This window comes from Camellia sinensis, chromosome 1 (genome assembly GCF_055761805.1).
Source record: "Camellia sinensis isolate YWXY chromosome 1, ASM5576180v1, whole genome shotgun sequence".
NCBI lineage: Eukaryota > Viridiplantae > Streptophyta > Magnoliopsida > Ericales > Theaceae > Camellia > Camellia sinensis.
Window position 1 is genome coordinate 223,311,752 of NC_138961.1, and position 17,360 is coordinate 223,329,111.

The following is a 17,360-nucleotide window of genomic DNA, read 5'->3' on the forward strand; positions in this document are numbered from 1 at the left end:
TCAATATGAAAGGATAAAAAGGGGCTTTTTGTAGTAATATCATCATACTTCTTGTGAAATTTGGGCAATTCGGCCTAATCCGAGTTCAAATTATGAAGCTTAGTCTGGGCTTGGGCAGCCAAGTTCAGGTTGATGGTCGAGCTTGGGCGGGTTTGGGCACTGGCAAACACAATTCAGGCTGGGCCTGGACAACCCACCAGCCCGAGCGAACCCGCCCGAGTTGCACCCCTAGGAACTAGTGATAGCCTAGCATTCGAATGAAAGGTTTCGTATATTAAAGGCCTAGTTTGCTTTTTTGTTTTTTTTTTTCAATAGATATAAGAATAATTATATTATAAGAAATAGTTATATCATTAAACAGATTACTAATTCATAATAGCTAAAAACATCAATAATTCATGAACTCAAACCCAACAACCACTTCTAATCCTATACAATTTTCATAATGGGAGAAAAAAAAAATCAATCTCCATATATATATTTTTATAAGATTGGATGTCATTAGATTATTGATAGGATTGTGAAAAATAAATTATATTACAAAATTAGACGAAAAGAATATCATGGGATAATAGATGGAGAAATAATTCAATACAATTATTTTTGACAATTGAATAAATTTTTTTTTTATAGAAGTCAAATCATCTTATTTTTGTAATCTTTTTATATTATTATTAAAATTATTTAAAATTTTAGTACCATACAAAGCAAGCAATGGATTAATAATTTCCCATTATTCCCTTATCCCATAATAAGAAAAATATTTGCAATCATTAAAAAGTATTTATGATTTTATTCACAATAATATAGTAGAATATGTGTCAGTTTTAATTTGTTATCCACTTAATAATAGTAGGCTCCAACTCCTCTAACACATTATTGTGAATGAATTTATAAATTAAAATGTTTGAAAACTCTAAAATATGAGTTCCTAGAAGGTAGGTCCCACTTATTATTGTGACGTTTTGACTTTAAGTTTTTTTTATTTAAATTTTCACATTATTAGAGCTCAATGAGAGCTCCAAAATTAAAGAGGTATCTTTGCCCTTTATAAGTATAGATGTGTTCGTCTCAATGTAGCACTGCTTCTTGTCTATTCACTAACAAACAAAAAGATGGAAGCAGCCAAACAACAAACACAGACCCATTTCGTCCTGTTTCATAGTGCTTGCCATGGAGCTTGGTGTTGGTGCAAGCTCAAACCACTGCTAGAGTCTCATGGCCACAAGGTCACCGCCTTCGACCTCTCGGCCCCTGATATCAACATGAAGAAGATAGAAGAGCTTCACACTCTTTATGACTATACGGAGCCGTTGATGGAGGTCAGGGAATCCCTTCCTCCGGGCGAAAAGGTGGTTCTCATTGGGCACAGTCTTGGTGGCTTGAACTTGGCTTTTGCCATGGACAAGTTCCCCAAGAAAATCTCCGATATTGTCTTCCTCACTGCTTTCATGCCCGATACTGTGCACAAACCCTCATTTGTTATTGAAAATGTACAGATTATATAGAAATCTATCGCAAAATCAAATATAAAAATAGTCATAGTTACAAGGCCTAGCCACTAATGCTACAAACACCTAAATCACTCAATACACGATACTCGTATTTGTGGTCTTTTGTCTTCTACTTCGCACTTCATTTATTTTGTTATTTATTTGGTACAGTTTTTTCTAAGTTATTAATAATTAATAACCAAAATGTAAAAATTAAAATTTCTCGTTCTCATGTTTTCTAATAATAAGTTGTTTTTAGATTGAGAAAAATTCACATTAGTGAGTAATGATTTTTTTTTTTAAAAACTTGAAATAATGATAAGTTCATATTATTAATTTATCATAGTACTTGGGAGGGGAGTTTGCGTCAAGCAAACAGGCCGAGCTAGTTATGACTTGGGCCTTGCCGTTGGATTACGCGACCGAGTTGGCATAGCCGAGGGCAGTTTGGTCGAGGTTCTAGATCATGCGGCTGAGTTAGCTTAAAGTCCAGAAGTTAGACCGAGCTAAGCTGAGCTAGGTGAAGCGATGATCCAAGGCTGAGCAAGGTCAGCCGGAACGAACGGAATTGGGCAAATCGAGCTAGTTATTGAGCTTGACCTTGAAGGTCAGCCAGAATTGATACTGGAGCTAACCAGGCTATGCCTAGCTCGGTGGAAATTGCCAGGTGTTCAATTGGAGTGCGAGAAGAGAAACCCGCCAATGGTGTGTGTCGATACCGTTTGCCAGTTTGGCCAATGTTGTTTGGCAGTATTGACAGGTACACGTGTAAAGAATAGAGAGGGCAGTACAGTCACACGTCCAGGAAATGACGAACAAAGTAGCGCGCGTAGAGGTTATATAGACTGAGCGGCGCCTCCATAGAACAAGTCTGAATTTCTGGCTACCTAGAGCTCCATCTCTCTTTTGTCTTCTCTCTCTTTCTCTCTCTAAAAAGGTGTTAACTTGACCATCAGAGGGGTTTTCCGACAACACACCGCCGGATGTATTCTCATGTTAATCGAAGTGAAGCAAAGCTTGGACACAAGGAGTACGGACAATGACGAATATTTGCTCCTCGTACAATTGGCACTGTCTGTGGGAAGCTTCGACAGACAAAACCTTGTCCTCCGAGCTCGGCCAATCATCTTTTATGGCAAACCACGATGACATTTCGCTGTCTGCCATCAACGACATCACGGCCAAAGTCCGTTCGGTGCAGAGATGGCCAGTCCGCCATTCTAACGATGGCTAGTTTGGAGACCTCCGAGCAAGGACTTCCCAAAAATGCGCGAGACAAGCGCGCAAGGAGTTTTGGGCGCTCTGTCAGCCTAAAAGAGCATCGCCGACGGTAAGACTCACACACTTAGTACTTGGAAGACAAGCTAAGAGACCAAAATACCATCATCAAGAAGATAGCAATAGACATGGAGACCATAAAACGCCAGATGAAGGGAAATAGCATCGCTGGAGTGGGAAACCATGGTGAGCACACCTATTCTCATCGTTCTAACAATCAAAATAGACGCCGCACCACTTCACTTTCTGTCACGAGAAGCTTCAGAGTTTGAGACTACATCGTGCCGGCGGTGACACCTCGTACGCAAGACAGCAGTTACCACCCCTCACGTCCGACGATGGCGTCGAGATATTCACGCTCTGACCGGTCGAAAGACCTGAGGGATGTGTTGAAGGAGCGCGTTCATCAACGCAAAGTGCAGAAGATGCCTACATTGCAGCGGCTGGCCCCTAGAGGGCGAGCCAGTGAAGAGGTCGCCATACCACCACCACGCTTGGCGGCACACATGCCACCAGACAAAGAGTTGGCAAGACTGAGCGCCACCCCTTTTTCCATTGAGATAGAGAACACACCGCTCCCCAGTGGGTTCCACCAGCCCAAGTTCACACTCTATAATGGAAAAACGAATCCCTACATGCACGTGAGCCATTTCCGACAAGGTATGGCTGGACACAGGCGAAACGAAGCATTGATGTGCCTTATTTTTCCTTTGATTTTAGGCGAATTGGGCCTAAAATGGTTTAAGAGGCTACTGGAGTAGAGCACTGAGGGGTGGTAACGGTTGGCAAAGGCATTTGTCACTAGATTCAAGACAAACACCACAACGTCCAAGGAAGTTGACCATCTCTTGGGAATAAAGATGGAGCCGGGCGACTTTTTGAAGATGTATAATGATAAGTATTGGGAGACACTCAACGAGATCCTTGATTGCTTGACCAACCTTGCAATCACTCAGTATAAGCGCGGTCTTCCAATTAGACATTAATTAAGAGACTTGCTCACAATGAGTCAACCGTCGACCATAGAACTGCTCATGCAACACATTAATGAGCACATTCAAATCGAAAACGATGCCGCCACAGCTACCGTGATGGAAAATCTGATAGTAGAGGACAAACAAGTAGTGGGAAAGGTTCACACAGTCGAACAAGAGGGAGGTCATGCAAACCACCATGGAAGAGATCTAGGGAGTTCAGTTTTGGAAGACATCAGTAAGAAGGTCAAGAAAAGGGGGCATAAAACTCGCAGAATATAGATAGCCGGTCTATTTCCAGAATATCGAACTCTGCCAATCTAAAGTTTTGTTCTTATTTCTATTTTTGTAACCCTTTCTGCCATTGGCGCAATGAAACAAGTAGACCGTTTACTTAAAAATTGTTGTATTTTTGTCTCGCCAAGCGGATTTAGCACTGTTCAAGGGGCAACTAATGATCATTTTGACAGAAAGATTAAAATTCCTTGCTAGGCGAATTTTGCTCGACAAGAGGTTTGTTGATGGTTTTGATCAACTTTAGAATTTCTTGCCAGGCGAATTTTGCTCAGCAAGAGGTTTGTTAATGGTTCTGATCAACTTTGGAATTCTTTGCTGGGCAAATTTTGCTCGGTAAGAGGGTTGTTGATGATTTTGATCAACTTCAAAATTCATTGCCGCGTGGATTTTGCTCACTAAGAAGAAATTGCCAAGATGACTTTGCTTGCCAACTTTGATATTTCTTACCAAACTGAATTTTTCTCGCCAAGAAGTCGTCGAGCCGATTTTGCCCAAAAACTTCCAACAAAAACTAATGATTTTTTCAGTCGAAGAGAATTCCAACCAAAGAGTGAACACAGTCTAGGGGTAACCCATCTAGTCTAGGTCACTGTTTTGCCTGTGTAAGTTTAAGGCAAGACCCAGACTTAGGGGAAAGCAACAGGGTTGATCTCAATGACTTGATATTTCTTGCCAAAAAGATCTTTGCTTGGCAAAAAGATAGTTGATAGATTTTATCAACTTTGGAATTATCCACCGAGCGGATGTTGCTCGACTAAATGAGTTGATGACTTGATAAGCTCGAAGAGTTGGCGAGCGGATGTCCCTCGGCCAAATGAGTTGATGAATTGTTCAACTTCAACTTTCTTGGCCGATATGACCTTACCCGACAAGTCGAATTGATGATTCGTTCAACTCAGAGCTTCGCCAAGCGGATGTTGATTGGCCAAACGAGTTGATGAATTGTTCAACTCCAACTTTCTTGGTTGAGGTGACCTTACCCAACAAACCGAGTTAATGAATTGTTCAAATCAAACTTTCTTGGCACAAGTGACCTTATTCAACAAGCCGAATTGATGATTTGGTCAACACAAAGCTCAGCCGAGCGGATGTTGCTCGGCCAAACGAGTTGATGAGTTGTTTAATTCAGAGCTCGGTCGAGCGGATGTTGCCTGGCCAAACGAGTTGATGATTTGTTCAACTCGGATCTCCGCTAAGCGGATGATGCTCGGCCGAACGAGTTGATGATATGTTCAACTCCCAGACTTCTGGCCGAGATGATTTAGTTCGGTCAAGAAAGTTGATGGTTTTGTTCAACTTTGGAATTTCTTATCGGGCAGATTTTGCTCGGCAAGAGGTTTATTGATGGTTTTGATCAACCTTGGAATTTCTTGCCGGACGAATTTTGCACAGCAAGAGGGTTGTTGATGGTTTTGATCAACTTTGGAATTCATTGTCAAGTTGATTTTACTCGCTAAAAAGCAAGTCGCCGAGCTAACCTTGCTTGCCAACCTTGGAGTTCCTTGCCGAGCTGATTTTGCTCGCCAAGAAGTAAGTTGCGGAGCTGACCTTGCTCGCCAACCTTGGAGTTCCTCACTGAGCTGATTTTGCTTGCCAAGAAACAAGTTGTCGCGCTGACCTTGCTCGCCAACACTGAAGTTCCTTACCGAGCTGATTTTGTTCACCAAGAAACAAGTTGCAGTGCTGACCTTGCTCGCCAACCTTGGAGTTCCTTGTCGAGCTGATTTTGCTTGCCAAGGAGCAAGTTGCCGAGCTGACGTTGCTCGCCAACCTTGGAGTTCCTTGCCGAGCTGATTTTGCTCACCAAGAAGCAAGTCGTCGTGCTGACCTTGCTTGATGCCCTTGAAGTTTTGCTGAGCTGATTTTGCTCACCAAGAAGCAAGTCGTCGAGCTGACCTTGCTCGCCCACTTTGGAGTTCTTTGCCAAGCTGATTTTGCTCGCCAAGAAGTAAGTCGCCGCGCTAACCTTGGTCGCCGATTTTGAAGTTCCTCGCCAAGCTGATTTTGCTCTCCAAGAAGCAAGTTGTCGAGCTAATTTTGTTCGCCAACGTTGAAGTTCCTTACCGAGCTGATTTTACTCGCCAAGAAGCAAATTGCCAATCTGACTTTGCTCGCCAACTTGGAAGTTCCTAAACCGAGCTAAAGTTGAGTAATCCCATTCATGTTATAACAGAAGGGATTTAAGGCCAACGACCAAGCAAAGTGAACCACCGAGCAAAGAGTCTATCCTAGCCTAGTAATGTAATTCCAGTCACGCGAATGCAGACGGAATTAAGGGGCAATTGAGAGAGAAGTTTGCGTCAAGAAAACGGGCCGAGCTAATTGTGACTTGGGCCTTGCCGTTGGATTACATGACCGAGTTCGCATAACCGAACGCAATTTAGCCGAGGTTCTAGATCATGCAGCTAAGTTAGCCCAAAGTCCGAAAGTTGAACCGGGCTAAGCCGAGCTACGTGAAGCGATGGTCCAAGGCCGAGCAAGGTCAGCAAGAACAAACGGAGTTAGGCAAACCGAGCTAGTTATTGAACTTGACCCTGAAGGTCAGCCAGGATTGAGGCTGGGACTAACCTGGTTATGCCTAACTCGGTGAAATTGCCAGGTGGTCCAATTGGAGTGCGAGAAGAGAAACCCGCCAATGGTGTGCATCGATACCGTTTAGCAGTTTGGCCAATGTTGTTTGGTGGTATTGACGGGTACACATGTAAAGAATAGAGAGGGCAGTACAGCTACGCGTCCAGGAAAGAACGAGCAGAGTAGCGCGCTCAGAGGCTATATAGGCTGAACACCGCCTTCATATAACAGGTCTGAATTTCTGGCTACCCAAAGCTCTAGCTCTCTTTTGTCTTCTCTCTCTTTCTCTCTCTAAAAAGGTGCTAACTTGACCGTCGAAAAGGGTTTTTCGCAACACACCGCTGGGTATCTCACCATCTTTGTATTCTCAGGTTAATCAGAGTGAAGCAAAGTTTGGACACGAGGAGTACGGACAGCAACGAATATTTGCTCCCCGTACAATACTGTTAATGCTTGAATAATATTTAATACTAATGAAGCGACTAAGATTCGATAAGGGTAGTTTTTTTTCTTAGCCTAGCTTTTTATGTTTCAAGTATTTTTTAATTTATTTCAAAAGGTAAGTTATGTTTAAAATTAAATAAAAAATAATATATTGATAGTCACTTAATATACAAATATTTTATTATATATAATTTACATTTCTGACCTAACTCATACTTTAATATAAGAGTAATGTTAGGCATTATAAAAGTAATATCATTTTAGTATGGTGTTTTATGAAACTTTTTATGATATACCTAACATTATTTTTATTATAATAATATATTTTTTTAATGTAATATTTTTTGTCTAATTTAAAATAAAATTTAACATTATGAGTAAATTTGGAAAAAAATAAAAAATATAAAAGTCCAAAACAGGGGGAAAAAAAATTAAAGACAAAAAAAAAATAGTCAAATTTACTCATAATGGTATACCCAATAGATACGGAAGGAGAGATAATGGTTACATACTCCAAATTCCAATGCAAGAGATTTGTTTGGACTAACAAATCAATGGCCCGCTTGCAAGTAGAAGCTACAATACAGACCATGTTAAAAACGAGGCAATCTTTAGCCTCCATTTGGGAAGTGGGTTGATTTTTTAATTTTTTGACTTTTTTAACTATTTTAGTTTGGGCTTAAAAGTTTGATTTGGGAAGGGCTTTTTGACTTTTTGGCTTTTTTAATTTTTTTTGTGAGAGAAGAATGTAATGATTATGGGTTGGATGTGATGTTTTGTTTGTTATGGCTAAAATAGCCTATTTTGTTTTTTGTGGCTAAAATAGCCAAAAAAGCCCAAACCATGGCTTCCCAAACGAAGCCCTCCGTTTGGGAAGTGGGTTGGCTTTTTGACTTTTTGGCTTTTTTGGCTATTTTAACCTGGGCTTAAAAGCTTAGTTTGTGAAGGGCTTTTTGGCTTTTTGACTTTTTTGAGTTTTTTTGTGAGAGAAGAATATAATGATTATGGGTTGGATGTGATGTTTTGTTTGTTATGGCTAAAATAGCCTATTTTGTTTTTTGTAGCTAAAATAGCCAAAAAAGCCCAAACCATGGCTTCCCAAACGAAGCCTATTGAGTAAAGAGCCTATCAGTCGTGGGAGTAAAAAAAATTAAGGGAAATACACTCTTGGTATATACTTAAAATATAAATTACTTCATATAATTTGAAAAATTATAAATATTTTATTATAAAAAAAATTATTTAATAAAACTAATTAAAAAAATAAAATTCGTACTCTTATATAATAATCAAATTATTTAAATTATTAATTAAAATAAATTTCTGACATCATAAAAAACTATTAATTGATTGGATGATTTATTAATAAAATTAATCATTTATTATGAAATTAGAAATTACAAGAGACAGAATGTAATTTCTAAAATCACAAGGGATAATTCTTATTTTAAACAAATTTCAATTAGTATATTTGTAATTTATCCAAAAAATAAATATGAATTCTATTGAAACTTTTATAAATTTGACTTTTAATGTAATAAAATTTATTATTAATATATAAATATTTTCTCTCACTTTCATTGAAATAATATTTTCTCTGTATTGTTGTTGTAAGAAATATATCTAGGAATGGCAACGGGGCGGGACGGGGCTGGGGATTACACTCCCTGTCCCCAATCCCCGATTGTGAAAATTTTTCCATCCCCGGCCCCGATCCCCGACGGGGAATCTATCACCGTCCCCATCCCCGTCCCCTAACGGGGATCAGGTTTCCCCGACCCCGAAATTTTTCCGACCCAAATTTGTTTTGTTCAACAACATCATCAACACCATACATGTATACACACAAACAGATCTGTTTCAACAATAAATCTGTTTTCGTTCAAAAAAAATATAAAAAAAAAATAAATTTGTTTCAACAACACAAGATTTGTATACATACATACACATACAAAAAAAATCCGTATACATACATACACATACAAAAAATCTGTTTCAACAACACCAAAAAAAAAATGTATACATACATACACAAAATCTGTTTCAAAAAAAACTGAGATCTGTGTATGTGTCGTAGACGAAGGCGATGGACGACGAAGGAGAGGAGGACGATCGGTGACTGTGACTGCGGCAACGGAGGAGGACGATGCGTGACTATAACTGCGACAACGGAGGCGATGGACGACGGAGAAGGACGATCGGTGTCGCGGATAATGGAAGTGGCGCTGAGGAGGAGAAGGAGAGATGCGAGAAAGAGTGAAAGAGAGAGAGAGAGAGAGAGTACAAGAGAGAGAGAGAGAGAGAGAAGAGACAGAAAGGAAGATAGAAGTGAGTGAGATGAGGCTGACGTTTGGTTTAACCAAACCTTACACACATATGTTATATATATATATATATATATAAACAGAGGCAAAATAATAATTTTACATCAGGGCAAACGGGGGCGGGGATCGGGGCCGAGTCCAGGGCTGAAACATGTATCCCCGTCCCCGGCCCGAATATCATCGGGGATTTAATTTTTAATACCACCCCCGGCCCGTCGAGGGTATTTTTCGGGGAATAACCACTCAATTCGGGGTCGGGAGATCAAGTCCCCGTCGGGTCAAGTTCCGATTGCCATCTCTAAATATATCTAGTATTTTAATTTGTTTGTTATTAATTTAATTTAAATAGTAAGATTAATGCGGATCTATCTCGTAAGTGTCTTTGCATTTTACGAGCAAAGCTTGCAAGCTTTTCTCCCATTTCGCAGGCTTTAAGAGGTTGTAGCCCAAAGTAGTGTAGTATTATTTTAACATCATCTAATAATTTAAAATAATTATTGATATTAAAATATTGTTTGTCTTCAGTCTTTAATTATTATTATTATTATTATTATTATTATTATTATTGTTATTATTATTATTATTTTGGCACGTCTTGCTAATTTGTTAATTATTGGTTGGTCTTGAGAAAGGAAAGCAATGTAAGAAAAATTGAGCAATGTTAAATTTCATGAAAGAAATATTATAAAAAGTTTTGTAAAATTTTAAGAAATAATTTATTTTCATGAAATTTTAAGAAATAATCTAGTGTAGTAGGTAACTGATACTGATGGGCACCCAAGAGGGCTCAGCACGTGGCTTAGGGCCAGCTCACAGCCTGGGTATTAAAGCCCAGTAACCTTGAGAAGCTAATGCTAGACCAAGACCAGGACCAACAGCATTCAAACACAAGCAGGAAATTAGCCACGTAAGCAGACAAAAATCTTGCAAAGTTGTTGCACCTATACATCAGCCATTTAATGAGACCCTCACAGCATTAAATGTGGCAAGCCCTTCACTCCGGAAGAGGCAAAACTCACCATGAACAATGTGAGCTAGACTATAGACTTTCAGCCAACAAGACAATCTGGAAGGGATAAGGAAATAATGAGTAAAGGATATAAAAAAGCTTTCAATATGCATTAAAGGTTAAGTTTTTCATCCCTTGCCCCTCTCTCTCTCTCGATAATCAATCTAACCTAACTTGATCGTCGGAGTGTCCGTCGAGAGATTACCTCCTCCATTAGACCTTTTTGCAGGCTCGTTTTAAGGACACCGAGACCAGCAGACCCGTTGGAAGAGTAGATCAATCTGACCCATCCACCGTTGAAGTTACAACATTATCAGTAACAAAATAAGAAAAGCAATTTACTTTAATGTAAGTGTGTTATAATTTTGAAGTCTTAGTTTATAAATAGTATAGACTAATTAGTTTTGTCTTATAGTATGATTGATAGATTGCAATTTAAAGTATATGTGATTGCATAACATAACACCACAAACTAATCTAAGGATAAAGAATCTTTATAAAACTTTTTATGATATTCTTTCTTGAAATATAGCATTACTCAAAATTAAGAGGTTTGCCCTACTCAAAATTAAGATAGTTCATGTTGAAAAATACTGTGTCCCAAAACAATCACAATAATTTGAAAATTTTAAGATACAAAATCTTGAAACATAATCTAATAATTGTAAGTATTTTGAAAAAATATATATTTCTAGATATAAAATCTTGGGTCATGTACTAAATTCTACATGGGCAAATTACACTAACAGTCCCTATAGTTTCGGGTTCGTGTCATTTTGATCCCTGGCTTTTCAATTGTGACACATTTGACCATGAATTTTGAATTTTGTTCCAAATAAGGACAATTGAAAATATCATTGCTCAATTTCAAGGGCAAAGTTGTCAATTTGATAAAAATATAAACTAATTTGATAAAAATAAATGTCAAAAAAATATTTTTGAATTTTTAAAAATAATTTCTACTTATCAAAGATAAAATCATATAAAATTGATAAATCTTTTAGACTTTTATTTATTTATTTTTTACCAAATTAATTTTTATTATGTGTTTAGATGATGATCATGTAATGAGTGGTTATTAGGCTTTTAATGTGTAATCAATATATTTAATATATGAAATATTTTTAATTTTTTGATTTAATGTAATTCGCCCATTCTACATTTATCGTATATTTTTTTAATCTAATTTTGTACAAGATATGAGTCATGGCACATTCACAAGAATAATGTTATACTTACAATATTTTTATACAACATTTAATATATCATCTTTTATATCAGCACATTATTAATATAAAGTGCCACTATTTATGTCTATCTGTAATGCCAGTGGTCACTTACCTGTATCTAATTAGAAAAATGATCCGTCGCTCGAAAATGGTGGCTCGAAAATTGGCTCGAATATACAAAACGACGTCGCTTTGTATTTTTTTTTTTTCTTTTTTTCTTTTCCGTCCTTTCAAATGAATACAGACAAATAGAGGAAAGAGAAGAGAAGAGGCGGGAGAGAGAGAGAAGAGGCGATGGCGGTGATGGCGGAGGAGGAAGAGAAGGAAGATCAGTGATGCCGGTGGGTATCCCTCCTCTGTTTTCTCTGCTCTTTCTTTTTTTTTCTTTTTTTTTAACTCCCCCTTTCTAGTAGATCTGGATCTGGATCTGGATCTTGTTGTTGATGATGATGATGATGTTGATAAAGATGTTGTTGATGATGAAGATGTTTTGTGTATACAATTTGTGTATATGATCTGTGTTGATGAAGGGATGGCGAAAATATATGATCTGTGTATACGAAAATATACGAAAATACATCATCATCTTCAAGCATCCCCTTTGTATCCCTCCTCTGTGTTGAAGATGATGATGTGTTGACGAAAATATATATTTATTTTAATCAATGATCTGATTCAAGCATCCCTTTTATTTTAAAATATAAAATATCTTCAGCTCTCTCTCTCTTCTTTCTTCTTCTGCTTCCTCTTTCTTCACATTCATCTTCTTCATCTTCAGTAAAACGAGAAAGAAAAGCAAAAAAAAAAAAAAAACCCAAAACGACGGTGTTTTGGGCTTGGGTCATTCGAGCCACGCATTTTTCGAGCTACCAATCGGAGTTGATCTAATTATTTTTTTCCTACTAAAAAAGAGTAATTACACTGACATGTGTCAGTAAAAAACTATTTACAAACAAATAAAAAAATTATAAATTCTATAAATTTTTTAATTAATTTATAATTTTTTTCCATCTGACACCACTATCAGGTAGTTCCCAAAGCAAACTACCCCTCTCAAACGAAAAACTTTTTGAGTTGTCTATTTCTTGGTTAATTTTCCTCCCGGTATAGTACTTTAAGAGTGTGTTTGATTAGACGAACTGAATAAAGGGGGATTAGAATCCATCGGACTTAAATCCTGGGACTGTGAATCTCTCGACCTATTTGATTGGATTGGATATGTATCCCGTGTTTGTTTTTTCATAGGATTAGATGACTATTTTTAGTGAATTCATTGTTTGAGTAAACGGACTAAATAAGATAAATGTGCAAAAGACTATTTTACCATTTTTCAATTGTTTACTAAGTAATAGCAATATTAAACATATCCTTAATATTTTAATTATTTTTAGCTAGATTAAATAAAAAAATTATTTATTTTATTTTTTACACAATTAAATAAATTTATTTTTTAAAAATTAAATAAATGACATATCAATAAAAATATATGCTACTTTTTTAATTAAAATTTTAAATAAATTTATTTTAAAAAATAATAATAATGAAATAATGAAATTAAATAAAACATCTATTAAAATTTAAATAATATAATTAAATAAAATATAAACAAAATTTTAAAATAAAACATCAATAAAAATATCTATAAACAATTATTTTAAAAAATTAAATAAATAAAACATCAATAAAAAGTTAAATAAAATTATTTTATTTTTTAAATTGAGACATTTAAATTTTGTTGAATTTTACTAAATATAATACATAATTAAATAGCAGAGGGTCAAAATGGTCATTTCACCACCTAATCCCAACAGTAAATAGTCCCATGGAAATAATCTCACCCCCTCCCCTAGGATACAATAGTCCTTCATGTGAGGAATATGGAGTCCGACAGGACTACATGTCCGGCGGATTAAAAAAAAAAACAAATGATGGACATCTTCCTCCTTCGAATAAGCAATCCGAACAGTGAATAATCCTCTCCCTAATCTCCCCAATCAAACACACAGTGAGGGGACAACCCCAGAATCATGGTTGGACACAAAGTTTGAATCCTATGGTACTCCTGAAGTGCCCCTAACATCAATGTTCTTTGGCCCCAAATTTCTGGCATCCAAACTCTACCAACTATGCCCCATCCAAGTAAGCCATCCTCCTCCTCTCTGGAAATTAAACACAGAATAGGATAAAAATATTATCATATGATTTCAATGTTCGAATCTGTATTTAATTTTTGTGTTTCTAGACATACTACAAGTTAATATGTTATTTTCATAAGATTTCACATTAGCAACAATATTAGTGAGGACAGGGTCACTATTTTTAGAAGATTTGGCATAGACAAATAACTTCTCAAATGAAAGTTATGTATCGGTGACGCGGGATTTTTTTGTGTGGAACGAAGATTATGAAATACCAGAGGAATACTAACGGTGGATGATCGAAAACAACGGAGGAGTGAAAGAGGTGAAGGAGATCAAAGGTGCAGATCATATGGCAATGTTTTCAAAGCCTCGAGAACTCTACTGCTATCTCTTAGAGATTGCTAATAAGCACACTTAAAAATATCATATGGCAAATAAAACAACCTTAAAAAGACTTTTATGTGGTATGTTCTTATTGTAGCATGATATTTTTTCCTCTTTAATTTGTGATAATAAAATTGGTGAGTGATAATAAAATTGTTGTTGTGTTGGTTGTGATTGTTTTCAAACTTTCTACCGAAAAGTATCTTTTTTAGCTTTTTGTTTCTCTTTTTTTTTTATGAACAAATTACACTAATAGTCTCTGTAGTTTGGGGCTCGTGTCACTTTAGTCCATGACTTTTCAATTGTGACACATTTGACCCTGAATTTTGAATCTTGTTTCATGTAAGGACAATTGAACATAACATTGCTTAATTTCAAGGGCAAAATTGTCAATTTGATAAAAATATAAACTAATTTGACAAAAATAAATGTCAAAAAAATATTTAAAATTTTTAAAAATTATTTCTATCCACCAAAGATAAAATTATGTAAAATTGATAAAAATTAATAAAAATTACATGATTAATTTTTAAAAATTAATCTTACATGATCATCATCCAAATACATAATAAAAATTTATTTGGTAAAAAAAAATAAATGTCTAAAAGATTTATCAATTTTATATAATTTTATCTTTAGTAGGTAGAAATAATTTTTAAAAAATCAAAAATAATTTTTTGACATTTATTTTTGTCAAATTAATTTATATTTTATCAAATTGATGAATTTGCCCTTGAAAAATCCAATAGTATCTTCAATTGTCCTTATTTGAAATAAGATTCAAAATTCAGGGTTAAATGTGTTACAATTGAAAAGTCAGGGACCAAAGTGACACAAATCTCAAATTATAGGGACCGTTGGTGTAATTCACCCTTTTTTTAATTTATTATTCAACATTTAGGTCGTGTTTAAATCATGCATTTGAGTAAGAATTTAAAAAGATAAAAATAAAAATAACTAAAAGGGCAAAATTTATTTTACCCTTTATAGTTTTGCTTTGAAATATTTTATCCCTTTATAGTTCAAATATAGAAAAAGAATCCTTATGATTTTGGACTAATGTGCAAATCTAAGTAAGGGCAAAATTAGTTAAATACACCTATGGTATATTCTCTTTCTCTCTCTAATATATATAATTTCTTATCTTAATCATATATTTAACAAATAAAATCATAGTAAACTAAACACCTAATTTATTACCATAAAATTATTTTAATTTTTAAACAAATTTGTTATTTAATAATATTTTAAATTAAACACAAAATTACCATAAATTAAACCATAAGATTAAGGAAATTTTTTTTAAAGATCTCTTATATTAAGATTTTATAAGATAAAGACATTAGATATTTTCATAATAGTTAAGGTCCCTCAACATTTTCACAAAAAAAATTCAATTCAAAGAAATTTCGATCCCGACATAGAGAAATTTTGCCAGACTCAGAGAAATGTCGACCCCAACTTAGAGAAATTTCTCTGATATGATCACAAAGAAATTTCATTAAAGAACCTTAACTAATAAAAAAATGGTAAATTACACCTACACCCCCTGAGGTTTAGATTTAATACATATCATCCCCTGACGTTTGGAAAATTATACTAACCCCCTATCAATATAATTATTTAGATGGAATTAACATTGGTATAAAAAAGACATTGAATCCATACACACTCTCTTTTCTTACTTCTTTTTTTTTTCCCTTTATTTTACTTTTTTCTTAATGTAATTTCTTTTATTTTTCTACCAAGAGCTGTTGCCTTTTATATAATCAGGGGATTTGTAAAATGAAACTATTAACCATGGGGGTGGGAATGTAATTTCTATAACGTCAGGGGGTACGATGTAATTGGACCAAATTTCAGGGGGTGTCAGTGTAATTTATCCTAAAAAAACATTTTGGACCTCTCCTACTATACAAAGTTAGAGATGGAAGTTTTACTAATTTTTTCTAAGACTTGGCCTAATAACCTTGAGGTTATGGGTTCAAGTCTTGGGACCACCACTTTGTGTATTATGCCAAAGGTTAAGTGTGGACTCAATCTTTACCCTCCCAAACACACATTAATGTGTACTAAGTGGGCGTTGTTTTTTATTAACCTAAAGGCCTTAATTTATTATCATAAATTTATCTTAAGCTAATTTTTAATTTTTATAAAATTTTAAAATAAACATATATATATATATATATATATAATTAAATCATAAATTAAACTAAATACCCTAATTTATTATCATAAAATTACCTTAGTTAATAACATTTTAAATTAAATATATAAATATATATTTAACAAATTAAACTAAACACCCTAATTTATTAAAATTATTTTATTTAATAACATTTTAAATTAAACATGTAAATATATATATATATATATATAATTAACCTAAATACCTTAATTTATTACTTTAAAATTAAATCATAAAATTATCTTAATCTAATTTTTAATTTTTAACCCAATTTCTTATTTAACAACATTTCAAATCAAACACACACACACACACACACACACATATATATATATAAATTAAACCATAAACTAACCTAAATAATCTAATTTATTACTATAAAATTACCTTAATCTACTATTTAATTTTTAACTCAATTTCTCATTTAATAACATTTTAAATTAAATTTTTTATAAAAGATGACAATTAGGGTTAGGCTTTGGTTAGAATTAAGATTTAATTTAGAGAATAAAATCAATATGGGGGTATTATTGACATTTGATTCAATTTTTTTACTTTAACTTAACACTTTTACATTGCCACTCTCAATTTGAGAGAGTATGATACACCTTCCGTTATCTTTAACAAAAAAATCCATAGCACTTTAATCCGCAATCCTAAAAGAGTTCTCTGCCTATATTTTTGTTGACATATAATAGTTCTATTTTTCAAAAAATATCATTTACCCAATACTTTTATTTTGGCTAGTATTAGAGAGGCAAGAAAAATCGAAAGAATCGACCAAACTGATTGAATCGAACCAAACCAAACCAAACCAAACCGGCTATATTGGGTCAGTCTTTTAATATGAATCGGTTTGTGCAATTTTTTTTTTTTTTTTTTTTTTTTGGTTTTCAGTTTGGTACCGATTGAGGCATCTTGTGCACCAAATTAAACCGAAACTGACCGAAAGTGTTTCATATTAAACATAATGGCCTCTTTTGAGGACGAGGTTAAAATCAATTTTTTGGCTTTTAACCTCTCTCTAA

General features: G+C 34.8%; 1 pseudogene; it reads left to right on the forward strand.

Moving 5' to 3' along the window:
- Positions 1 to 1,115: 1,115 nt before the first annotated feature.
- Positions 1,116 to 14,178, forward strand: LOC114314835 (salicylic acid-binding protein 2-like; annotated as a pseudogene).
- The last annotated feature ends 3,182 nt before the right edge of the window (positions 14,179 to 17,360 follow it).